This window comes from Mesoplodon densirostris, chromosome X (genome assembly GCF_025265405.1).
Source record: "Mesoplodon densirostris isolate mMesDen1 chromosome X, mMesDen1 primary haplotype, whole genome shotgun sequence".
In the NCBI taxonomy this organism is placed as follows: domain Eukaryota; kingdom Metazoa; phylum Chordata; class Mammalia; order Artiodactyla; family Ziphiidae; genus Mesoplodon; species Mesoplodon densirostris.
Window position 1 is genome coordinate 48,980,631 of NC_082681.1, and position 27,555 is coordinate 49,008,185.

General features: G+C 46.1%; 1 pseudogene; it reads left to right on the forward strand.

Annotated features, from left to right (window-relative positions):
* The first annotated feature begins 325 nt into the window (after positions 1-325).
* Positions 326-26,868, forward strand: LOC132481565 (nuclear RNA export factor 2-like; annotated as a pseudogene).
* Positions 26,869-27,555: the final 687 nt, after the last annotated feature.

A 27,555-nucleotide genomic window follows, 5' to 3' on the forward strand; every position in this document is an offset into this window, starting at 1 on the left:
ACCCAAAGGAAGCTGGTTTCTAACAGTGTAATTACCATAATCCTCCCTCCCCACAAGCCACTAGTATGATTATCTGCTGGTTCACTGTTTCAGTGGAATGTGTTAAAAATAAAATACCCTTAGTGAATCCACCTATGGGGAAGAGAATTGACACGACCTTATTTCTGCAGGGGCCGAAAAACTTCCAAATCTTTTTCCATGGTGAATTAGACATGTGGGAGGGGAGAATTTGTGGGCGGAGGGGTGAACAGCAACACAACTTCTGGGAGTGAATACAAGGTGAAGTGTACCCAGGACACTTTCTAAGCGTGCCTGTAGCTTCAGTATGCAGTACAGTAGATGTCAGAGTAAAGAAAATGAACAAGAGCCAAAGCCTTACGGAATGATGAAAGGATCAGGACACCCGGGAGACATAAAGATCCTAAATGCGTACTCACCAAACAACAGAGCCTCAAAGTACACGAAGCAGAAGCTGGTGGAGCTGAAAGGAGAAAGAACCAGATCTTTAATTATAGTGGGGGCCTTTGACACCCACCTCCCTCTTAGCAAGTGACAGAATTGCTAGAGAGAAAATCAGCAAGGATATAGAAGACCTGAATAACACAGTAAACTAAGGAGATCTACATGACATAAATAGAACAGTCCGCCCACCAACAGCAGAGTACAGGTTTTTCCCCGGGGGTCTCTGTAACATTCACCAAGTTAGACCATCTCCTTGACCATCAGACAATTGTCAGTAAATTCAAACATAATTGAGGGACTTCCCTGGTGGTGCAGTGGTTAAGAATCCGCCTGCCAGTGCAGGGGACACTGGTTCGAGCCCTGGTGAGGAAGACCCCACATGCCGCCGAGCAGCTAAGCCCATGCGCCTCAACTACTGAGCCTGTGCTCTAGAGCCCTCGAGACACAACTACTGAGCCCGCGTGCCACAATTACTGAAGCCCGCGCGCCTAGAGCTCAAGAGAAGCCATTGCAATGAGATGTCCATGCACCACAACGAAGAGTAGCCCCCGCTAGCCGCAATTAGAGAAAGCCCGTGTGCAGCAACGAAATCCCAATGCAGCCATAAATAAAGAAAGAAAATTATTTAAAAAAATAAGAAGACTTGAGATCTCCCAGAGTGTGCTCCCTGGCCACGATGGAATCAAATTAGAAACCAGTAATAGAAAGCAAATAGACGGATCCCTAAACACTTGGAAATGGTGGTTGACACATCATTCCAGGTTATCATTCACACCCTTGTTATAGAAGAGCTGAAGTGAGGAAGAGTTGCCTGCTGAGCTGAAAGGCATTTCAGGCTGGCCCAAGAGAGAGATCACTCTGGCTCTTTCAAACAGCCTATTGTTCAGGGCAAGGCTGGAGGAAGGGAGACAGTTCAGGAGGTTGTTACCTCTGTGCCACCTGAGATTAAAGCTCCTAGTGCACTGGCAAAGTAAGTCCAGCCAGCTTGCTGGTTGTTAGTGGAATCGGTTTGGTGGCTCATTGGATTTGTCAAGCACAAGAGAGGTATTGGTGTGGTTGCTGGAAAGTCCTGAGAGAAGGCAAGATTCGGGTGCCTTCCTGGTATATATATGACTGCTGTCCAGTCTAACCCATGGACGCATACACCGCGGTTCTTTATCAGTCCAGCTCCACTGTTTTAAAAGTTTCACCGCCGTTGTCCTCTCCTCCCTCCTCCTTCTCCTCCCTCTTTCTCCTCCTTGTCCTCCTCTTCCTCATCCTGCTCCTCCTCGATTCGTCCCCTGAGAGTGCCATCTGTCGGATAAGGCTGTCCTCTCTGGACAGGCAGAAGAGTGTCCTTTCTGAGGTTTGTGGGATTGGTCCCTTAGGCCAGGTTGGCACTTTGCCTGCCCTACCATGCTGTTAGCCTAAGACATGGTACGTGGTAAGTGGACCACAGATGTGTCTGCAAACTTGTATTTTTGTTCCTCTTTTCAGAATACAGTGATGGTGGTAGACCACCTCAAGGGAGAAAGAAAGGTTGGAGTTCTTTCCCAGGTAATTCTGGTGAGAGGAGCCCTCATTACGAACACGATGGGTGTGAGCCTCAGCCCTCACACCTCCAGGAGGATGCTGGAAACGTGGTGAAGAGGGATGTCCCGGAGGACCCCGAAGTAAGACAGTAAGTGGTCAGGCAGCAGGGTTTGTACACAGGAGCCCCTGGGACTATGCACCTCTCTCAGTCTCCGTGGACTTGTTTTTCTTCTCTCACTGCAAAACAGAAGCTTGCTCGAAGTGAAATAATGGTTGAGCAAAGCTAAGTGTAGTGCTGGTGTCAAAGAGACGAGGGTGTACAGAAGACTTCCTTAGCACTTATGGCCCCTCACCCTCCTTCTCTCCACATCCCCCCTGCAGCTCTCCCGGTACCATCCGAGACAACATGAGGAGAGTGAGATGGCACAGTGAAGGCCACAGGGATAAGAGTGTGTGGAGAAAGAGAACACCTGTGGAGAGAGAAATGGGGGAGAACACACATGATGGAACCCCAGGGAGCTGGTTCAGGGTCACAGTGAGTATCCTGAAAAATGTATGGAATGTGCAGGAGAGAAAAGCCAGAGGGAGTTGTGTTGGGCTCATGTAGACATGCTGGTTTATTTCACTGGGGACAGTTTGTAATCTGTCCCTTTTATTACCAAGAGTTAACAGTCTTGTTCATCTAAGGTCAGATTCAGAGAAGCAATGTTAAGGGAACAGGCTGACTGTGAGGAGAACAGAGGAGCCTGTCTCAAAGCAAAGATGGAAACTACTGCCAAGGATATGGAGCAACTCCACATTGGAGGTCTCAGTTTGGCAAGCTGAGTGTGCGAGATGGAGGTTCAAGCCTCTGGAGACCTTGTCTGAGGGGCAAGCAATGTCTGCACTGGGTAGGATCTCCTGGAAATTTATAAAAGGAAGATCATCTCTGTCACCTTCATTATGAGGAAGAGAGTTTGACTGGAGAGAAAGGGTATTTAGGAAATCCATATTACGCACACCCATAAGAAATCGGACCAGTGATCCCTTCTTTAGAAGCCCTTTCAAGCTCAGTAGAAGGCCAGAAAAGAACAGGAAAAGGTTCGTCCTGCAGCCTAAATTCCCTGCTGTCTGTCCTCTCTCCCATCCCTTCTTTTCATCCTTAGATTCCTTGTGGGATGAAGTATGACAAGACATGGCTAATGAACTCAATCCAGAGCCATTGCAGTGTCCCCTTCACTCCAGTGGACGTAAGAGAGGATGCGGAGGACAGACGCGTGGGCACAGGGAAGGGGGAGAGAGAGAGACCTGGTTCAGCAGGGTCTGTTGGCTTCTGATACTATTGCTGTTGCATTCAATCCCTGTAGTTCCACTTTTTGCAAACTGGGGCTCAGTTCTTTGTCCAGGAAGCTAGCACTGCCTGTGCATTGATGGATGTCAGCTACAAGATTTGTGACGAGGAGAGACGAAAGGTGTGTGTCGAGGGCGTTACATGTACCTCATCCTGAGGAAGGAGGACAGGCCAGGGGCTGGTTGTCTTCTTTGGAACTAGAGTTCCTGGTGCTTACCCCACGTCTTCTTCCTGCAGATACCTGTCTTTGTTGGCCCCTCCCCTGTTCCCTACTCTGTGCGGGATAAGTTGCAGCCAGAAGAAATGGAGCAGCTAAAGGTAATGCAGATTCAAGACGTGTTGTGTGCCAACGCTCAGACCCACCTCTCCTTCCTCCAGTCCCCCGTCCCCCTCACCCCTGATTTCCCTGCCATCACCACAGCCTCAGAGCGGCTGTCTCCATCTCTCACTCTGCAGCTGACATTGAGCAAACGATATAATATCTTCAAGCAAGCTCTTGACCTCCAGAGGCTCCGCTTTGACCCAGGTATGGCTGACAGCAGTAATTCTAGGGCAGGCGAGGGCAGAGGGGTCTTCCTGGAGGGTGACTTAGGGATGGTAACGTGGGGAGGGGCTGGTGCTGGCCCCAGACACCACTCAGCCACCTGATTCCCTCCCCTCTCCTTCCTGAAGACTTGGTAGGCCATGATATTGATATAATTCTGAATCGAAGAAGCTGCATGGCTGCCACCCTGCATGTCATCGAAAAGAATTTCCCTGAGGTGAGGCTGTAGGCCCAGTGCTGGTATTAGGGTAGGGGGTGCAAGAGCTGGGTTGCAGGGCAGATTTGTCTCCAAGGTCCTCGATAGTAAACTTCATTCTACCTCTTCTTGCCCCAAAGCTGTTGTCCTTGAACTTGAGCAGCAACAAGCTGTACCAGCTGGATGGCCTGTCTGACATTATACAGGTGGCCTCTACGGTCAAAACCCTGAACCTGTCTGAAAATGAGGTGAGAAGAGGGAGCCAGGTCAAAGTTGGGTTGAGAGCAGAGGGGGCCTTTTAGTGGCCATCAGAGTGATGACAGGAGGCAGGTGAAGGGACCTGTCGGGGAGGGAGGGGTCTGGGGGTGCAGGGATTTGGATGTCCCCTTTCATGGGATTCCATTTTCCACTTCCACCCCATATTTCTCAGCTGAAGTCTGTGTGGGAGTTGAGCAAGATGCAAGGGCTGAAGCTTGAAGAGCTGTGGCTGCAAGGGAACCCATTGTGTAGCACCTTCGCAGACCAGTCCACCTATGTAAGGTCAGTGTGAACACCCTGTCACCCTTCTTGGTGACCTTCACCCATGGGAGCCTAGACTATCTGTGACAGTGCCCCTATGCCGCAGGTGGCCGCCCTGGTCTTCTGGGAGGATCACAGGCCCCACCTTCTGCTCTCTCAGTGCCTATCACCAGTGAGGAGTTTCCTTCCCCTGACCTGCTCACCTCTGCAGGCGCTCTGGGGTCTGTTTCCAGCTCTCTGCTCCCAGCTATATTGCACCAAGGCCCCCCAAGAGTGTGCCCCAGGAAGCATGGCTTCTCCTCCTCACCAGGACCAGGAGCGACCAGCCTTGATCCAGATGCTGGCGCCCTGGACTGAGAAGGGTCCTCCAGTCCCGGGCCTCTTGCTGAGCGAAGCCTTCCTTCTTCGTGCTGAGCTGGGGTGTGCCTCCCCCTTTCTGAGAGGGGCCCTCTTCCCCTGCCTCCAAAGCGGTCCACCCTCCTCTCCCAGGTTGACATGGGGGCTTTCCTGCGCCATGCTGAGGGCTGAGGCCATGGGTGGCTGCTGTCATGACATCCATTCTGCTGGCCCAGTGCCAGGAATTAGACCCTCCTTGGGGTCCAGCTTGGGAAAAAGCAGGGCTCTTTGAGTCAGGGGGCCAGACGTGGGTCCCCGCCAGTGATCAGAGGGCTTCCTGAGGCAGGAGTGGATGGCACAGGGCAGAGGTGGTAGAGGAGACAGAAGGACAGGCCTCTCAGGGGCACTTGCCATCCCTCCCTGCGCACGTCACAGCATCCCGCCTGGTCCTTCACAGGAGCCCTGGGCAGCCTGAGACAGGTATGATTCCTCAGATAAAGAACCAACTCAGACAGGTGCAGGGGTCATCGGGAGAGAAGACGGTGGTCATCAGAGGGGGCCACGTATCCTCAGCCCCATGCTGAGCTGGGACCTGACCCTTTTCTCCTTCTTGGGAAGATCTGCCCCCATGGCTGCTCTGTTTCCCATGCCCAAGTCTGGCTGAGCTCACACAGGTGACAAAGTTTCAACCAGCATACAATGGGCCCCCAGTTCAACATGTGCATATTTTCCATTCCTAGCTGGTGTGTCTGGGCGATTCTGGGGCAGGTGAAGAGCCGCAATGGGTGTGCCGTTTCCCCTTTCTTCTCTCTTCTTCCCTGACCCCCACCACGGGAGAGCTTCTTTCCCTTCCCTTTGTTTTCTCTCTCTCCCTTGTCTCTGGGCCCCTAGGTCTCTCTCATCTCTCCCCTCCTACCTTCACTCCCTTTCTGTCCTCATCCCCTCCATCTCCCTCCCTGCCTCCTGAGCCCCACCTCACTCACCTCCCTAGCCCAGCATCCTGGGCCATCCCGGGGGGGTGTCCGGGTCTTGCCAGAGTGCTGGACTCCCGGTGAGGTGGCAGGGCCCCGGGCTCCCACTCCATGCCCTCTTCTCCCCACAGCCTTCAGTGGGGCCCTGGAGGAAGGAAGGGAGGAGAAGCAAGCCCTGCAGCATGGGTTTGAAATGCTGGTCCCTGTGGCACTGGAGAAGGGAGTCCGAGTAGTCTGGGTGGGAGCTACCAAGGCGAAGCAGAGGGAGGGAGGGAAGGAATATTAAGTGAAGGTACTGAGAGAGATGAGGAGACAGTGCCTTTCAGACAGTAAGATGACAGATACTCAGTGCTCAACAGGCAAGTGGACCGAAAACCCTTAAAATCAGAAGCAGAGCTGGGCAAGGGGTGCTGCTGGATTGGCCAGAACACACTGATCTCTCTTTGTGGTATTATTGTGTTAACTGAAAGGAAGCATTGCAACCTTGAACTATCAACCACCTCTTCTCTACTTTTGGTTTTGGACAGGGCCATCAGAGAATGTTTCCCAAAGTTGTTACGCCTGGTAAGTGCCTACGTAAATCATTGTCTCTTACGAATGTTGGTGGCCTCTGCACCTGCCCTCAAGCCGTTTGGGTCTTGCCTAGATCGCATATTAGCATCAGAACCTTAACCATTTTGGGGGACATGGACTCCTGAAAATGACATGGATATACTTGCTGGAAAAATACCCATAAATACACACACACACACACACACACACACACACACAAGTTGAATATAACACTAGAGACTTCCAGGACCTCATGATGAAGACATCCACTGTAAGCTTTCCCATGGAATATCCAGGGCCCTTTCGCACCTGACCTCTGACCCTCACCCTCCTGGGCCCATCCTTTTCCCGGATCATCCAGGGCCACTCCCCTGGTCTCCACTCCTGACTTCCTCTTCCCTTCTCCAGGATGGCCAGGAGTTACAGTCGCCAGTTACCCTTGACGTTGACACTCCCTACATAGTAAAGCCCTGCAAGGTGAGGAAGTGGATCAAACAACATTTGGGGTGTTGCAGGGAGGCTTTATCTACTGCATAGTCTCAAGTGCCATTTGATTCCAGCACATCTTCCTTGGATCTGATGAGCTGAAGAGCCTAGTCCTGCAATTCCTACAGCAGTAAGTACCTCTGACAAGCGGAGCAAGGGGTGGAGGGCTATGAGAGGTGAGGCCACCTAAGCACAGGTCTGCTCAGGGGAGTTTTCAAGTCTCATTTGAGGTCCAGACCACAGAGATAGACTGTCTTCATTGCCCTCCCTTAGGTACTACTTGATCCATGACTATGGAGACCGACAGCGTCTCGCGGGTGCTTATCACGAGGAGGCCTGCTTCTCCCTGACCATTCCCTTCCACCCCGAGGACCCAGCCCCGTGAGTATCACATCACAGGCTCTGCTCCTGGGCCGTGTGGCTCCCCAGCAGACACAGGCCAGCTCCTGCAAATACGCACCACCCACTGTTGCTCTTTGTCTCCTAGAAGCAGCTTGTGCGAGTACTTCAAGGACAGCAGGAATATGAAGAAGCTCAAGGACCCCCGTGAGTGTGCGATGGGAAGACTGGGTGGGAAAGGGTGGTGAAGGGGTCAATCATAGGGCCCAGGGCGTGGCAGCCCCTGACCTTCGCTCGCTTGCCCTCCCCTCACAGACCTGCGGGTTCAGCTGCTGAAGCACACAAAACGTGTCATTGTGCACACCCTCTGTGGGTTGCCCAAGACTCAGCATGACTTCAGCTCCTTCGTAGTGGACATTTGGTTCCAGATGGTGAGCGCCTGCTTCCTCCCTTGGGCGGGCCCAGGAAGCCACGGGTGGGTAGGAGGTGGAGGTGGTGACTGGGCACCTGGGCTCTTCCCTTTCAGGAAACGATGCTCTGCTTCTCCATCAGCGGGGTGTTCAAGGAAGGCAAGTGTGTGTAGACCCCCACCCCTGATGTCTCATTGTTGCCTCCCCGTGGCCAGGCTCACTCCCAGACCCACCCAGCTTCCTGGACCCCTTCCTTTCCCTTCCCTTCCCTTCCCTCCACTCCCCCCTTCCCTCCCCACCTGCCCTCTCCCACCTCCCCTCCCCTCCCCTCCCCTCCCCTCCCCTTCCCCACTGTGTTCTCCAGCCCTCAGTCTTCCCACTGACTATCCAGGTCTGAGCTGTGTCCATGCCTGTCTGCCCTGCATACCCTGGGCGTTGGGGACATAGGCTGTGGAGTTTGGTGGCTCTCTACCCGGATACTTACTCTGAGAACATGGGCCATGACTAAACCTCTCAGTATCCTCATTTGCACAATGCGGTAGTAGTATCCACCTCTTGGGGAGCTGCGAAGAATGCACCCGTGAACTTGTGTAGTGGTTGTCAGGGGCCATGTAACTGGGCTCAGACTGCTCCTACAGCTGCCCTCCCCATTCCAGACACCCTGGCCCCTGTGAACAACTGCTCTCTTAGCATGAGTGTCCAGTCACACCCTGACTGGGGACCGCCGTGTGAGCATGTACAGCATGTGCTACACTAAGGGGGATTGTTGTTTGTTTGCTGTTGAAGGAAGTTGTCAGGGCTGTGTGCGTGCCTTCACCCGGACTTTCATCGCTACCCGTGCCAGATACTGCAGGTGAGAGCCCTGTTGTGGGCGGGAATACCCATCCCCGCCTGGGCTCAGGGGCATGGGAATGTGGTGGTGCAGACCTTAGGTTTACTCGGTACTGTGGAAAGCCAGCAGGGAGATGCCAGGAGCAGTCTAGCCTACTGGTTAAGAAGAGCGTGGGCTCTGGAATCGGCCTATGGGTTCTCTCCTTGACACAACACTCAGTCGCTGTGTGACCTTGGTCAAGTCACATGACCTCTGTGTGACTCAGTGTCTTCTTCCGGGAATGGGGATCAGAGCGTCCAGCCCTTGGGCTGTGGTAAAGGGTAAATGCGAAGTTGCCCATGGGTTGGGGATAAACCTATAAATCGAGTGAAGGTGGTAGACAGCCTCTCCAAATGTGGGCTCTGTGGGGAGGGGCAGAGGTACCAGTCAAGGAACCTGGGAGACAGACACAGGAGGGACGTGGAAGGAATCTGGTTGCTGAGTGCCACTGGGAGCAGAGTCAGTATTGGGGGTGAGGGTGTCCATCCATCAGTTGTCTGAGGGCCCATTTTTCCTTCAGTCTGTGCATCGTGAATGACGAGCTGTTTGTGAGGGATGCCAACCCCAGTGAGACCCAGAGGTGTTCTGCATCCCAGTGCCTACACCCACCTCCAGCTCCATGCACACCCTCTCCCAGCTGCAGCAGGACATCATGCAGGCATCCTCCACGCCATCTGAGATGAACCTCTAGTGGTCTCAGAAGTGAGTGCTGGGTTTGCATGGGGATAGGAGGGAGCTGGGACGAGTAGAGGAGGGATTAATGGGAACTTAAAGGTAATTTGTTTTCCTTGTTTATTTCAGTCATTTTTAATCTGAACATTTCATTCGTGGTACATATAAAGCTACCTAGTTATTTTGAGCAGCCTTGTATTATTTTTATTAATTTCATGGATGCTGCTTCTGTATTAACAGAGAGTTGGGTGTTCAGGAGTGTGCATGAGGTTCATTCCACTGTATATGTCACAGTATATGTGGAGGGGGGAAAAATCGTTAGCCCAAAACATACTACCCAGAGGTAACCGTTGAATGTTTTCATCTTCATCATATCTTCCTGTAAGTTTGCTTATGTAGGTGTTTACATATTTATTATGCACGTTTATATATTTCTAAATTTATCTACAGAAAATGAGATCTCATCATGAGAGAGAGAGAGAAGGAAATAGAGAGACAGAGACAAAGAGAAAGAGGGGCTTGTGGCTGAATGGGGAAGAGGGGTCCAAAGAGGGATTATTTAATCCTCAGTGCCTTGAAGCTTGAGCAAGTTAACAGCTAATGGGAAGGAGCCATCTCAGCTCATTTTCCACTCTTAAATTTGCCCATATATTAATTTTCCTTCTTATCTTATTTCTACCACAGAGCTAATGAGACACCTCAAATGGAATAGTATAAATTTTAAGCCCAATATATATTTAGTTATTAGTGAAAGAAAGAAGGGACAATTGTATTTCAATGAAATGGTAGTACTTTTTAGGTTTTGGTCTCACAGGGAGGCAGCGGATGGTTGAAACTGTGGTGTGACGTGGCTGGATGACACGTGATCTGAGGACCCCTGCACTGCTGAATGGGAGACAGGTCTAGACTTTTCCCATAAACGTATTAACAGGCGGAGCAGTCCAGGAGCAGCAGTTAGGCAAACACCACAGCTTGCTGCCCTGGTGCCATCTCTCACTGAGCTCACCAGGTGAATCAAAGGCAAGCCTGTCTTCCCAGCATGGGGAACTGGGTTAGGGTCTGCTCAGAGGCACGATGTTGGGCAGCTCTTAGGAGCTTCTGAGTCTCCCAAGAAGCTAGAGATCCTTCTGTCTTTAAAACTTTGAACTCAAGGCGTACCAGAGAGAGATTTGCTTCCTTCATAAAGATATCTATGTTCTCATTAGGAGAAACAATGAGAAACACCTTTCCACAATGCCTGCCTTAGCCCCAGGTTTTCTCATTCACCCCTCAGGACAGCTCTGTGTTAAAGATGAGTCCCATTTCACACATGACAAAGCTCCTCCTCATATAGCTTCTGTCACCTATCCAGGTAAGTGGGAGTTTGGGAATGAGGTTCTATCCCTCACCCTCTCTAGAGGACAGTGGAGCAGCCTCCCTTTTAGACAATGGGCTTCTAGGGCTGGGGAAATGGTCAATTTGTTCCCCCCTGATATAACAGGCCCAAGGGGTACTCCCTCAAAACCCCTATTGAGGAATAGGATAGTACACATACATGTGCACATGCTTTCATTAACTTGGAAAAGCATTCATTGTGCTCAGTTTCATGGGGGAGATAAAGTAGAACCAAATGGAATTGACAGCATATCTCCGTGTGTGTGTGTCTTTGTGTGTGCGTATCGATGGGCTGTGTGTAGGAAATGTATAAAGTCATTAGTGATAAAAGTACAATATGTCAGGTAAAAACGTGGAGATGACATACCTCTGAGAGGCAGGCACTTCCTTCTTTACCTCAGAGTCCGCATTCCTTAGTCTGCAGAACAATTATTTTTTTAACATCTATATTGGAGTATAATTGCTTTACATCGTTGTGTTAGTTTCTGCTGTATAACAAGGTGAATGCGGTATATGTGTATTTTTATCCCCATATCGCCTCCCTCTTGCGTCTCCCTCCCACCCTGCCTATCCCACCCCTCTAGGTGGTCACCAAGCACCGAGCTGATCTCCCTGAGCTATGCAGCTGCTTCCCACTAGCTGTCTGTTTTACATTTGGTAGTGTATATAAGTCCATGCCATTCTCTCACTTCGTCCCAGCTTACCCTTCCCTTCCCCATGTCCTCAAGTCCATTCTCTACATCTGCGTCTTTATTCCTGTCCTGCCCCTAGGTTCTTCAGAACCGTTTTTGGTTTTTACATTCCATATACATGTGTTAGCATATGGTATTTGTTTTTCTCTTTCTGACTTACCTCACTCTGTATGAGAGACTCTAGGTCCATCCACCTCACTACAAATAACTCAATTTCATTTCTTTTTATGGCTGAGTAAATATTCCATTGTATATATGTGTCACGTCTTCTTTATCCATTCATGTGTCAGTGGCCACTTAGGTTGCTTCCATGTCCTGGCTATTGTAAATAGTGTTGCAATGAACATTGTGGTACCTGACTCTTTTTGAATTATGGTTTTCTCAGGGTATATGCCCAGTAGTGGGATTGCTGGGTCATAACCCTCTTGCACTGTTGGTGGGAATGTAAGTTGTGCAGGACAACCTTTGAGGACTGAGGAAGGTAGAGTACCTTTTGCATGAGGAAAGCCCTTCAAGGGTCAGGTGTGGAAGTTTCCACGTGGTACCTTTTCCGATACCCAGAAGCAAAGAGCAGGGAGATGGCAATGGAGAGGCAGCTCTGGTGGTCTTCGGTGTGGAGGGAGCTAATAAGGCTATATAGTCCTTCATCTGGGCACTTCCCTGGCAGCCCCCAGGTCACCACTGTCTGCAGCTGAGAAGCAGGAGTGCTGTTGGGTAAGAAGCTTCCCTGGGTCATGAAAGGGTGGGCCCAGGGCCTGGCACCCAGAGAGAGCCCAGGCCTTGTCTGCTTACTTCACCTCCATTCTCTGTCTGCACTTCCTCTATTCTCCACCCTCAGTTGGGTTCGTCCCTAACTTTGTGCTAATCACCACTCCTACCATTCACACTTGGCTGGGTGGTAAGGAAAATAATAATACTCATAAAACTGAAAGAATAAACCCACAATAGTAATAAAAGATAGCAACAAGTATAGCACACATATTAGATAAATTACTTGCTCGAGGTAAGTCAACCAGACAGTAATGGTTCCAAGTATCAAATCCTGGTCTTCTGACCAAAAACGCCCCACCCCTAACCCCTGTTTCTATATCGAGTGTACTTCTATGTTAGGACTCAGGCCGACACAGGGGAAGAGACTCAACCCAGGTCCTGTGGTCAGTGCATGGCTCTGGAACTGGACATATGTTTGATGACTTCTGTCTAGCTGAACTGTGCCTATTCTTTGCTCTTCTGTGCTAATTCTTCTTCCTTGGGCTCAATAAGAAATTGCTTCTGGGGCTACCCTGGTGGAACAGTGGTTGAGAGTCTGCCTGCCGATGCAGGAGACATGGGTTCGTGCCCCGGTCTGGGAAGATCCCACATGCCGTGGAGCGGCTGGGCCCGTGAGCCATGGCCGCTGATCCTGCGCGTCCGGAGCCTGTGCTCCGCAACGGGAGAGGCCACAACAGTGAGAGGCCCACGTACCGGAAAAAAAAAAAAAAAAAAGACTCATAACCTCAGGGCCTCCCATTGGCCAAAGATAGAACAATTTGAACATCAAAAGCATTAATGACTATCATGCACTAAAACACGTCAAATATAGAAACATCTATGACAACTCTAAAAAAAAAAGAGCCAACAACACCAACTCACTGCTCACCTTTGAGAGTCCTAGGGAAACACCTGATGTTTGAAAGTGGAAATATTGCCAATGAACTGTATATACACCTTGCTTTTCCTGTGCATGTTATACCTACACATAGTTGTTGAGGGAAGAATTCTTTTATAAAAGAATTTCCGCCGATACATGCAGAAGCAATTAAAGAATTTGTACATCATGCTTTTGCAACCTTTTATGAAACGTAGCTCTAGGCAATGATCATTAGAGGCTGCAAAAAAAAAGGGATGTGAAAAGCAGTTGGGAAATTTTATAATAGCTGCATCACAGTATCTCTGAATTTGCCTTTCCTCACTTGTAAAATGGAAACAATTCTATCCATATTAGACAATTACTGTGAGGAGCAAAAGGTCAATCAGGCAGATGATACATATAGTACTGAATAGGGATGAATAGTCTTATTTCATACCTGACCATCCTTTAAAGGAGATTCCCTTGATACAATCCAAACCACATGATTATAAGACAATAATGTGGAAATATTAAATGGAAGGGAAATGTATAAGTTTTCATTACGTATTCACTTCAGTGTCATTCCTCTGTGCTAGAGTCATTTCTCAGATAATTTAGGAGAAAGGAAACCTGACTCCAGCATTTCCAGTGGGTGTATGAAAGAAAACCATTGGTCCATTTCACATTATTTCATATCCTTTCCCATTCCACTTTTAATAATTAATGTTAATTTCTTAAGAATAACATGTGTACTCAAACGAACTTATCTATGAAACAGAAACAGACTCACAGACAGAGAACACACTTGTGGTTGCCAAGGGGGAGAGGGAGTGGTGAAGGGACGAATTGGGAGTTTGGAATTATCCGATGTAAACTGTTATACATAGAATGGATAAATGACAATGTCCTACTGTATAGCACAGGAAACTATATTCAATATCCTCTAATAAACCATAATGGAAAAGAAAGTCCAAAGGAATATATATGCGTAAGTGAATCACATTGCTGTACAGCAGAAATTGACACAACATTGTAAATCAACTATACTTCAATAATAATAAAAAAAGAATAACATGTACTGTAACCCAGCAAGAATGGGCTTTGCAGAAGAACACTACAGTAAATCACTGGGGTTCAGACACATCATAGGTTCTTGGCTAAATCGTTTCCCCCATGCTGGCCATTTTTTTGGATAAAACCTCTCAGATGTAGAGGCTAATGAGATACCATCTGGGAAAGCACTTTTGAGACCTTAGATGGGATGGAAGAAGCTATTATTTCTACGTAATTACTTTCCAATCTACACTTCAGATATTATCATACTCTGTGTTGAATGAATTCAATAGGCCTAAGTCCTTGCATTACTTTGTACTTGAACGACCATTTGTGAATAGTCTTTGGATGGTTGGAACTGAAAAGTTATATATTAGGGCAGGACCTCTGACCCAGAAAATCATAGGGACTTATCTATTGTGAATGCATGCATTTTTCTCTCTCATGCATTTTCCACAACATTCCTGGAAGGTAGAGAATAACATCTCTTTACATCATGTTGTAGCTGGAGAAACAGTAATGTACAGAGGTTACGCTACTTGGCTGGGGGTCATCCTTCTCTTAAGAGGAAAAGCAGAGACTGACACCCTGTATGTCCAAGTGCAGACTGCATGATGCTCAGCCGCACATGACACCGTATTCAAATAAGTCTTGCTTTCCTGCTGATCTGTGTCACTTCTGAAATCTATCTTCACTTCCGATGCCAGGCTGATAGTCCTGCTTGTATTTATGCAAGTTGTACTTCATTTTCCTATTCTGTGGAGACAACTGAATGTGATTAGGTCATTACTGTTTGAAAGTGAATTCCCAGACAACATAAGGAATACGCACAGTATAACAGAGGGACAGGTGTTATGCTGAGGATGAATAATTGAAGGAACAGGCTCCAAATGCAAGAAGGTCAAAACTTCCTGGATTCATTAATGCATATTGATAAATCAACCTGTGAAAAAGTCGTACTAAGTGAAATCCCCACCAGCAATATCAGACTTTGTAGGAGTCCCCATATGCACACGCACACTGGAAATTCTCAGTAGTTTATTGTTACACTTGAAAAACAGGAACATAGAAATTCTCTTATTGTCATCAGATTTAATTGGATAGTAAGGTTATTTAAAAGTATCCCTAGTATGCAGACTATTCTGCTAATCATCATTTGCATTAGTTATTAATACAAAAAGTTCCAGTGACCTCTGCAACCTAACAAACCATGTGTGACGGCCTTATAAGCCAGCAAGTTCTCCTAGGGCTACTGCCTGCATGAAGGCTCTAGGCTGTGTGTGCGTGTGTGTGTGTGTGTGTGTGTGTGTCCTCTGGGGGCTCCTATGGACAATGTGTAACCCTAGAAAGAGACTGAGAATATCTCTTTGTGATATATGTTGAGTTCAAGTTTAGAGAGGAGCTGGATCTGCTCGTTCTGGAGTCTTTAGAAATGGCACAAGAGTTGGACCACAGCAAGCTTCTGAGCAGACAATAGTCTCGTTCCCCCAGATGGAAGGCAAGCCTGTCTGTGAACTCACCTGCTCAGGTCAGGGATGGATCCCTCCAGGACATAAGGTGTGGCAGTCTGCCTAAATGTGCTTCTGAACACTGAAGTTGAGGGCTCCCATCTTGCAGCTGTCAGTTGCAGAGTCCTGAGAAGCTGCATCCTCTCAGCCACCCACCACCATGGGTTCAGTCATCTGCACGAGGAGCTCCGCACTCAGGGATAAAAATCCTTAAATTCTTAGCACATCTTTGACACGTCGTGCATCCACCTATTCATCTGTTCATACGTTTAACAGACATTAAGAAGAAACTCTGCACTAGCCCTTCAGTAAGTTTTAGGCTTCTCCTGAATGGAAGGAAACAAGGAAATAAAGTGTGGGAAAGCTGGTGTGGTAAATTCAGATGTTAAATCTAAGAAGAGACAGATCCTTCTCATTAAGATTTCAAGCTGCTCAAGTATCTTATAAATGGTGATTATAGAACATCATTTAATGCTGTGGACCTCTGTCCACATCTCTGGTTACTGACCTCTTTACATATATATTCTGCACTCTGCAACCAAAGATCTACAATGAACTCTTGATACTCAATTCACATCCCCCGACCTCCCCTCCAACTCAGTCTTCATCTCTCATCTAATGGGGACGTCCCTCCACTCCTCCACTGAAATTGATCTTGCCCAAGTCAACAACCACCTTTTTGTCACATTTATACAACATGAGTTTTGAAATGCATGGTCAAATGGAGACAGAGGTTTCCCTAGCCAGGATACAATTAAGTTGCTTGTCTACAGACAAGGATTACATTGCAAACTGATACTATTACCTGAAATCTAGAATGGTAAAACACCTTCCATGGAGACCAAGCCAGATAATGGGGAAGTGTGTGCTATAGACAGTAGGCTTTCAAATGATGTTGAAAATGTCCCCCACATGTCTCATACTTTTGCATCATTGAAAGGGATTTTACAAATAGGTCTACAGCAGGATAAGCATGTTTATTAGGGTCGTCTCACTAGAGACTGTCTCACCTGTCTCTCTTTTTTTTTTCTCAAGGTATTTCCAATTATGGAATGAAATCATCTGAAATTGTAATGTTGTCTCACGTGTTGAGGCGCCGTATGGCCCAGCAGTTCCACTTCTAGTTACATACTGAAGAGAAATAAAAACACGTCTACATAAAAACTCGGGGAAAAATATTCATAGTACCATTACTCATAACAGCCAAAAAGTGGAAACAACTCAAATGCCTATCAGTTGATAAATGCACAAGTAAAATTTGGCATAGCCATACAACAAACTATTATTCAGCCATGAAATGAATGAAGCACTGATACATGTACAACATATATGATCCTTGATACCATTATGCTAAGTGAACAGAGTCAAACATAAAAGACCAAATACTATATGATTCAATTTATAGGGAATGTTCAAAATAGGCAAATCCATAGAGACAGGTGGCAAATCAGTGCTTGCCTGGTACTAAATATAGGTACGGGGCTTCAGTGTTTTCAAGCATTATGGAAGTTTTGGGAACTACAGAAATGCCTAAAATTCAGTTATGGTGATGGTTCCATGCATTTACTAAAAATCATCACACTGTACCCTTAAAATGTGTGAACGTTATTGCCTGTAAATTTTACCCAAAGAAAGCTGTTTAAAATAAAATAAATTAAAAATAAAAATAAAATATGATGTTGGTCTGGTCTTCTTTTGTACCACCATACCAAGCAAATTACATTCAGGACGGACGCAGTTAAGGATGGTGATAGGAGTTGGTTATAAGGATTGCCATCCTGATAATTCCCTACCTTCATTCCTGAACCTGGATTTAGGAAGGGAGAACGAATGAGAAGCAAGGCCATGAAGGGGCTGAACGAAACAGAAGGAAATGTGGTTGTCAGTGCGCACACACACACACATGCACCCATACACTGACACACTCACACCATATATATTCATGCATCGACCAGGCTGCGTTTTGAATCCTAGGACTCTCACCAGAGAGTGCAATGTGTGCTCAAAGAGGACACATTCAGCTCATGTGCAAATAGCCACGTGAATCCTGAGCTGAGCCCTTCAGCACAGTTAAATGCCATCCACACAGCCTTGACAATGGGGAATATAAGGAACACTGAATTCTAAATGACACGAGGTTGTGAGACTCCATTATGTCACATCCATATGATGGAATTCTAGTCAGGCAGCAAAAACGAGTTATAGTGACAACAAGAAGAGAGGATTTGTGGCCTATCAGATTAGCAGTGATTCACATTATTTCTAAAGTGTGCAGAAACAGGAATTTTCATATAGTATTGTTAGAAATATAAAATAGTAAGAGTTTGTTCAAATAAAATAGGTTTTTCATTGTTTTGAAAGAACACTTCAGGAACTTATAAAAATGCTTACTAAGATATCTGCATGTATATGAACAAGAATGTTAAGCACACTATAGTTTGTAATAGAAAACGTGGTAAAGGAACTATATTTACATCACTAGTACTGGAAAAGTGAATTCTGGAGCATCCATATGATGCAACAACAGGTCAATATAAAAAAATAAGTGAAATTTTATTGTCAACTAACAAAATGTTATCACAGAAATTCATTTACATGGAAATATGGTCACAATAAGTGCCAAGGTGGGTTACAATGATCATAAGGGAGGGGGAAGGGTAAGCTGTGACAAAGTGAAAGAGCGGCATGGACATATATACACTACCAAACGTAAGGTAGATAGCTAGTGGGAAGCAGCCGCATAGCACAGGGAGATCAGCTCGGTGCTTTGTGACCGCCTGGAGGGGTGGGATAGGGAGGGTGGGAAGGAGGCGCAAAAGGGAGGGGATATGGGAACATATGTATATATATAACTGATTAAATTTGTTATAAAGCAAAAAATTAAAAAAAAAATGTTAAAAAAAAATAAAAAATAAATGACAGGGATCCAGATTTGCTTATATAGGTGTATACCCCTTTATCCAGAGGTCCTTAAAAAAACTCTTTCTGTTAAAACATAAAAAATAAAAATGGTCTTTCTGTTGCAATCACATAGAGCTTTCCATTCAGCATAGAAAGAAGCTGCACTTTCTGTCTAGATACCTCAGTATCCCTGTAGCCGGAGTGTGCCCCTTTTCCACCCAGACTTCCAGAAAGCTCTCTGGATTTAGGCCTTTCCCTCCCACCTTCTGGCTCAGCGATGTTCATGCTTCAGTTCAGTCCACTGTCACAAGTTGCCACCTTCGTACCTCGATGGTCAACACTTCTCCACAAAGACTTTCATTCAAAGAGCAAAAAAATTCCATCCTCTTCCTCAAAACCCAGCCCATGAACCTATGTATAGAATGCTTCTAGTTTTGTCTGAAAAACCTGTTAGGTGTAAAAGCAGAGTGTAAAAACATATACTCCGGGTCTTGAATACGAAGACGAAATAGCAGGTGGCAGTAGCGTGTTGGCAATGGTCGGCTGTTGAAGGGCTTTGCAGGACTGGTGGGAGGTGGAAGAGAGAATGGGGCTCCAGAGCGGGGTCTTGGCGGCTGTGTCCAGTGTCATGGACAGGGTATGACAGACACGGAGTGGGAAAAGTTCTGGACAGACTCTACGGGCTGGGTGGGGCTGGAGGGTGAACACCCTACTCTCTGGGAGGGACCCCCCATCTGCAGTGTGGACACTTCAAACTACGCTTAGGAGGGAAGGAGATACCTCAATGAACTCGATGTTCTTTTCGGGTCAACAGCAGATGGGACTGCTCTAGTAATACATATAAATTTCACAAACTTAATTAGTGTCTTAGTAAACAAAACATCCCAAGATCTTCTTATTCTTGGCGTCAAGCGCTCATTTTCTTTGTAAAAGAAAAATGGAGGTGGAAGCCACCTGCTGGCCAGATCCAGGATTGCTGCTCTGAGGCTCTGACCAGGGAGCTTGGCAAAGGAGAGTGAGGACGAAGTTTGGGCTCTGGGTTAATGGTTTTAGCCAGTGTTTTCCGGAATTGTTCACTTGCTGGTGGCAATTTCTCTGTATCTACCATTTTTCTGCCATATCTAAATCTGAGATAGGAATCAAGCTCTGGTCTGATATGAAGATAAAGATTGTGACGTGGAGTGTACAAGCCATAGGACATACAGAAACACACACACACACATACACACAGTGTCAATTCAATTGTAAAATCTACTTTGTTCTTCTATAAAATTGAATGTAATGAATGTTTATAACGTGAAGAATGTATGTGCACACATATGTGCACTATCATCTTCATCGTCAAGAGGGACTTTTGGGTGAGTACCCATGGGGCCACAATGTCAGGGGAGTGTAAGATGCTCACTTCTCAAGCCTTGGAAGCCCATTTTCTCAAAGGGAGGCTGCTCTGTGTCCTCTTCTTAGGGCAAGGGATGTAACTTCATTTGAATCCTGCCACTTATCTGAAGAGGTGCTGTCAGTTCTATGAGCCTCAGCTTTGTAGTCTGTGAAATGGGACTCAGGATCCTTTTGTCACACAGCCATCCCAAGGAGAAACTGAGAAAACCTGCCCAAAGTATATGGCATATTGTGGGACTTCAAGGGCTCTTTAAAAGTCAAGACTCAGTAGCAGGGCCTGGCTCAGCCTTAGGGCTAAGGCAGGCACTGTGGAAATGCGTTTTTCATTCTTTCTCCTAATGAGAATATACATATCTTTATGAAGGAAGCAAATCTCTCTCTGGTATGCCTTGAGTTCAAAGTTTTAAAGACAGATTTTGCCGTTCTACAGGCACTCATTTGTGTGTTAGAACGCCTGTGCATAATACTCATACATATGATTCCATGCACTTTTACCAGCTATGCAGGTGTTCTAACTATCACCACAAACAAGATCAAAAACTGTTTCATCACCACACGTTTCCCTCATGTTAGCCTTTATAGCCACACCCACCTTCTTCCTGATCCCACATCCCTAAACTCTGTCAAACACTATTATAATTTCCTAAATGTCATAGAAATGGAATCCTATAGTACATTACCTGTAGGAATGGATTTCTTTCACTCAGCATAACTCTCCTGAGATCCATCCAAGTTGTAAAGTGTGTCTATCGTCTGTTCCTTTTTATTGCTGAATAGGATTCCATGTTGTGAATGTACCACACTTTGTTTAGCCATTCCCCCATTGAAAGACATCTGGGCTATTTCCACTTTTTAAGTATTGTGAGTAAAACTGTGATGAACTTCATGTAAAGGTTTTTGTGTAAACATAAATTTTCATGGCTCTGGGTAAATTGCCCAGAGTGCAACTGCTGTATCGTATGGTAATTGCATGTATCGTTTGGAAAAAGCTGCCAAATTGTTTTCCAGATGGCCTGTACCATTTTGCATTCCCTTTGGCAATGTATGAGTGACTCAGTTTATCCAGTGTTGCCTGCATTTGGTTTTGCCACTGTTTTTTTCAGCCATTCAGATAGGTGGGTTTAACATTTCATTGTACTTTAATTTGCATTTGCATGGCGGCTAAAGATGTTGAATAGCTTTTCCTAAGCCTATTTGCCCTCTGTTCATGTCTTTCATCCATTTTATAATTGGATTAAGAGGCAAGAAGTTACCTCTAGAGAGCTGCCCTGGCTCTGGCTAACAGGCAGAGTAAGAGAATGTGAGGCCCCTCGAGACTCCCTTTTCTTGACAGGGAGGGCAGAAGTGGGGCTGAAGCTATTAAATGTTCCTCAAATTAGGACTGAACTTGGATATGGAACAGGATTAAGAGGTGGGGGCATCTCTGGGTCCATCTGTGGAGATCTGGATAGGGCAGAAAAAGAAGGGGGATATGGGGGAGAGGAAGAACAGTGGAAGGAGGGAGATATGGGGGGATGCCTTCTAAATGATGCTAGATTCATCACTCTCAGCCTGCTCAATGGAGTGCAAAAAACTATTCTCCTAGACATGTGGTTTTCAACTCTGGATATCCATTAGGATCCCCTGTAATGCTCAGATTCAACCAACTGAATCAGAGCCTCTAGGGATAAGCCCAGTCATCAGTATCTTCAAGGTTCACCTCAGTTAATTCTAATGAGCTGTGAAAATTGAAAACCTTATCTGATGGTGTATTAGTTTGCTATGGCTGCCATAACAAGATACCACAGGCTGAGTAGCTTAAACAACACAAATTTATTTCTCACATTTTAAAGGTTGGAAGTTCAAGATCCAGGTGTCCACAGGTTTGGTGTCTTCTGAGACTCTCTCCTTGGCTTGCAAATGGCCTCCTTCTTAGTCCTTCTTCACATGGTTGTCCCTCTGTGCATACACACCCTGGTATCTCTTTATGTGTCCTAAACTCCTCTTATAAGGAAACCAATCATATAGGATTAGTGTCTATCCTAAGGGCCTCATTTTAATTTAATCACTTCTTTAAAGACCCTATCTTCAAACACAGCCACATTCTGAGGTACTGGTGGTTAAAGCTTCAACATATGAATTTGAGTAGGACACAGTTCAGTCCACAACAGATGGTATGAGAAATACCTTGGTCTGAGAAATTCGTCTCCTTTTTAGCTACCTTCCTGGAACTACTATACAACACTTCTGCCATCACCTCATTAGGTAGGAGTTGGTCATATGACCATTCTTGCCTGCAAAGCAGGCTATAAATATGTTCTTTTACTGGAAACATTACTGTACCAAATAAATGTGGGATTCTTTTATTAAGAAAGAAGGAGAATTGGTATAGAACATATGCTACACTTTCATACCCAAGGCAGCTAGAAGCACTACCTCAATTATCATGTCCTTTCTACCCAGTTTTCCAACCACAGTTTTCATGGGTTCAAACAAAACTGCTGCTTCAGAGACACCTGAGCTCAGTCTCCCATCCGCCCAAATCCCATGTCCCAGACTATGCCTCAGTCCTCACAACTTAGCGTGCTTAATCTACGTCATTCACTCACTCATTCATTCATTCAACAAATATTTATTGGTTACCAATGATATGTGAAGCACTGTAATAGGCACTGAAGATAAATCAGAGAACCTGACAGACAGGGTCATGGCTCTCATGGAGCTCACATTCTACAGGGGTTCATTCACTCAAGATTTAAAAGCCATTAAGAAAATAATATGGGAAAATGTGACAGAGAATGACTAGGGTGGGGAAGGCAAGGAAGGATTTTCTGAAGGTGTAACTTAGATTTAATATTCAAATAACAAGAAGTACACAGTCAGCAGTGGGAAGATATCGGAGCTGAGCCCTCGAGACAGAGGGAAGAGCAAGACGAAAGGCCCTAAGATATGGGCAAGCTTGGCAGTTTTAGGGAACAGCTTGTATGCCAGTGTGTATTGGGAGGACAACGTTAGAAAATGAGGTGAGAATGGTAGGAGGGGCCCAATAACAGAAGGTCCTGTGAGCCATGGTAAGGACTCTGGCTTTTGATCTTATTATGATGGGTGCTTTCTGAAAGGAAGGGAAATTATTATTATAATCTACTTTATTAAAGTTCATTCTAAATGTTCCTTGGAGGACAGACTGAACTAGAGCAACTGTAAGATCAAGAGACAAGATTAGGAGTCTACAACATGCATGAGAGTGAGAGGTTACAGTCTCGTAGACCACAGTCGTAGCAATGGAAGGGGTGAGATGGGGTTTGAAATGACATGTATCTTGGAAGTACTGAACTTGTTGATGAAGTCCACGTTTGTGGTAAGGGATAGAGAGGAAGTAAGCGTGTCTCTTGGAATGTGGATTTTGGCAGCTGGGTTAGGGCGGTTTTCTTCGATGGGGAAATGAATGGAGGACCAGCTTCGGTGCAATGCCAGGAAACTGACAGTTCTGTTTTGACCATGTCGTTTGTGGAGCCTATGAAAAATCTGGGTGGGGAGCATGTGGTTGGATGTATAAGTCAGGAGATCCTGAGAATATTCTTGGCTGTGGCAAAAACAAAAAAAAACAAAAAACAAACAAAATAAAACAAAAGAACAAGCATGCAAGAAAACAAACGAAAACCCCAACTATACAGTTCAATCTGAAAATACAGGTTGATTCCACATATGAGCATGATGCAGGTCTAGAATCTGGAAGGGATACAACGACATAATAAAAACCTACTTCACTGAGTTATAATTTACGTTCAACAGAATGCATCAATCTTTTCTTTTTTTCCGCTGTTCTGCACGGCTTGCAGGATCCTAATTCCCCAACCGGGGATCGAACCTGGGCCCCTTGCAGTGAGAGCACCGAGTCCTAACCACTGGACTTAGCTATAAGGCTAAGGCTCTGGCCTGCCAGGGGCTACTAACTGTCAGAGAAGGAACATGTATGTCTGGAATATAACTATCATTCACCCACCTATTCATTCATTCATGCACCTAGCGCATGTCAAGCTCTGTGCTAAGAAGGGAAGATAGGACCATGAAAAAATTCAGACAACGTCTCTGTCTTCCTGAAGATTAGGAGGCGAAATAGAGAACTGCAAGTGGCTCTGGTTGCTAAATAGTAAGGGAGGTATTTGGTGAGATAATTGGGGCCCCAAAAGGTCTAAGCCCAGTGCACAGATGCAACTCTTCCTCTTCTGCATGTCTCATAGATAATGCTGTGGCATGACCTAGAATATAGAGCTGTTAGAATAGAATGAGCCTGAACATGCTGTGCATAAATGGCTGAGGAAACAGCTTTCCACCCAGCAAACAGCCCTGATTATGTGCAGAAGTAGATCTCAATTTCATGTAATTCTCACAGTTGGAGTTGTATGACTAATTATTTTGTCTCTGTGGCTAATTAATAAGCTGAGGTTAAGAAGGGTCAAGTATCTTGGAAGAAAACAGCAGATCTACTGATAATAGGAAAGTGTTAGATTTTAAGCTGTGAGCTCTTAACTAGTGTGGATGACTCGTTCCCGTCCTCAGGTCCAGGCTGAGGTAGTAGCAATGCAAGTTTCCCAGTCAAAGGCCTGGGATTCATTGGCCATTAGAGGATTTTAGGAACTGGAGAAGCTACAGGAAAATGAAAGCCTAACATGCCATCCTCCTGCCTGCTCCGCATCATTGCTCCTGCCTCTGCTCTCTTGTTTTCTATGATAACGTCATCTTAACATTAGGTTTTGTTATTGACTGAAGTGTGTTCTTCCAAAATTCATATCCTGAAGCCCTAATCACCAGTGCCTCAGAATGTGTCTGGATTTGGAGATAGGGCCTTTAAAAGGTGATTAAGTTAATTTAAGGCTGTTAGGGGATACCTTAATCCCATCTGACTGGTGTGCCTATAAGAAGAGGAGTTTAGGACACACAGAGAGACAGCAGAAGTGTGTATACACAGAGGGACAACCATGTGAAAAAGAAGCAAGAAGATGGCCCTCTTCAAGCCAAGGAGAGAGGCCTTAGAAGAAATCACCCGACTCACACCTTGATCTTGTACTTCCAGCCTCCAGAACTGTGAGAAACAAATTTCAGTTGTTAAGCCACTTATCTGTGGTATTTTTGTGTGGCAGTCTGAGCAGTCTAATACAGGCATTATGAACGTGTTTCAGTAGGTTACGAAGCAGGTAGAGTAGACTGTCAGAAAGGATGAAAATAAAGTGATGGTAAAAAATACCAATGATCAGTAAAACTGAAAGGAATGTGGTTAATTTGTATTACTATCAGGCAAAATAGACATCAAGCAATTGCAACAAAGAAGGCTGCTATCAAACCATAAAAGAAAATGTATTAAGATTACAAATTCTGAACTTACATTCACCTAATAACATATCTTCAAAACAGATATAGCAGTAAGTAACAAAGTTACAAGTAACAGAAAGTAAAATCCACTTTTGTGTATACCATAAGGAAATATACTTGCTTATATAACTGATAGCCCAGAGGTAGAGGAGACTTTAGGTTAGTTGATCCAGTGGCTCAAAGATATAAAGACTCAGGCCCAATCTTGAACCAATGACTGTGGCTAGGGACATAGGATTATTGCGTGAGATCTAGAGTAACTCTGGTCTCACCCTTGGAACTAGCAGTCAAATTCCCCCCAAACATGAGACTGTATGAGGGAGGAAATGCACTAATGAAAATCTGAGACCAGTTAGGAAGATGAGGAATGTGTATTGCATAGGTAAACAAAAATGTCACCTTCAGGCCCCATTTGAAAGCACAATTATCAATATGAGCATAATACCCACAGTACTCAAGCTCAAATGGTTTTCAACTACTATGTCTTTCCAGGTAACAAATACTTCTACTCAGGAAATACCTACATTGAATTAGTGAATGGGTAGTTACAAAGCACTAGAGGTCTCATCCCTGCAGTAAGTTTAGGAAGAACCACAAAGGCATCCATGGTAGCATACTTAAATCTCATTTTCTTTCTCAAATTTTTGGCAAAGCTTTTTCTTTACTACCGTAACTTGATATTATTGTGTCAGGATAGTTTGACTAGAAGGGAATGGATTCTGTATAGTTACACTTTTATCAAGTATTACCATTCTGTAAACATACAATACAGAGTTCATAAAGATATGAAAGATGAGAAGCAAGAAAATTGTCAACATTTATGATCAGCAACAATTTTCTTTAAAGAGCACCATTAAATTTCAATATGGAATATCTTTAAACGCTTCAAGCTGGGCTTCCCTGGTGGCACAGTGGTTGAGATTCCGCCTGCCGGTGCAGGGGCACGGGATCGTGCCCCGGTCCAGGAAGATCCCACATGTCGCAGAGCGGCTGGGTCCGTCAGTCATGGCCGCTGAGCCTGCACGTCCAAAGCCTGTGCTCCACAACAGGAGAGGCCACAACAGTGAGAGGCCCACGTACCGCAAAAAAAAAAAAAAAAGAGCTTCAAGCTTTTAGAAGACATTCACTCTTATAAAAATGTAATAACATTAAAGAACATCTTCTGTTAGTGTACATATTTGTAAATATGTAGAAAGGAATATTCCTCTGGGAACACTAGCCCAAGAACCACCACAGCCCTGCCTCCTGGCATACCAGGAACCAGCCCATACACCAACAGCCTGGCACCAGCTCTGGGACACATTGGGCCCCTCAACCAGCTGCTCCTGGATCTGGCCCCACTCAACAGTGGGATGAAGCCAGCCTTGGGACACCCCAGACCCCATACCCAGCTATGTCAGGAACTGGCCCCACACACCAGCAAACTGACACTAGCTTCAGGACTCCGAGGCCCAGCAGTCAGAAACCCAGGACCCTGGCTGTGCCCACCAGCGAGACAACACTACCTCCAGGACTCTCTGGGCCACAGCCCCACCCACCAGCAGGCCAACCCCAGTTCCAAGACACCTTGGTCCCCACAGCCAACTGCCCTGGGATCCAGCCCCACTCAACAGTGGGCCAACACTAGCTTTTGGACACCCCCAAACCCGGCAGCCAGCCATGTGGAACTGGCCCTGCCCACCAGCAGGCTGACACTAGATACAGGACTTCTAACCCCAACACCACCTTCTGCAGAGCCTAGAACCACCCACCAGTGGGCCAGCGCTAATCCCGGGACTTCTTGAGGCACTGCAGCCAGTAGCCTCATGAACCAGCCTCACTCGCCAGTGGTCACCAGCCCCTGCACAAGGCAGGGCCTGGCATCCCACTGGATCAGGGGCCAGCCACACCTACCACACCACCCACAGTAGTGTGCCGGTCACAGCAGAAGGATACACACAGCCCTAACAGGGAAACCCTTAGAGCATATAGCTCTGGTGACCAGAGGTGAGAGTTCGGCTGGGACACACAGGACGTCTCCTACAAAAAGCCACTTCTGTACAGTGGGGAAATGGAACCAACCTAGAGATACAGAGAAATAAAATAGCAAACTGGACAAAATGAGGCAACAGAGGAATCTATTGCAAACAAAGGAACACGATAAAACCCCAGAAGAAGAACAAAGTGAAGTGCAGATAGGCGATCTACCTGATAAAGAGTTCAGGGTAGGGCTTCCTTGGTGGCGCAGTAGTTGAGTGTCCGCCTGCCAATGCAGGGGACACAGGTTTGTGCCCCTTTCTAGGAAAATCCAACATGCCGCGGAGCAGCTGGGCCCGTGAGTCCTGGCCACTGAGCCCGTGCATCTGGAGCCCGTGTTCCGCAATGGGAGAGGCCACAAAAGTGAGAGGCCCGTGTAACGCAAATAAATAAATAAATAAATAAATAAAGAGTTCAGCGTAATGATCATAAAGATGTTCAAAAAACTCAGGAGA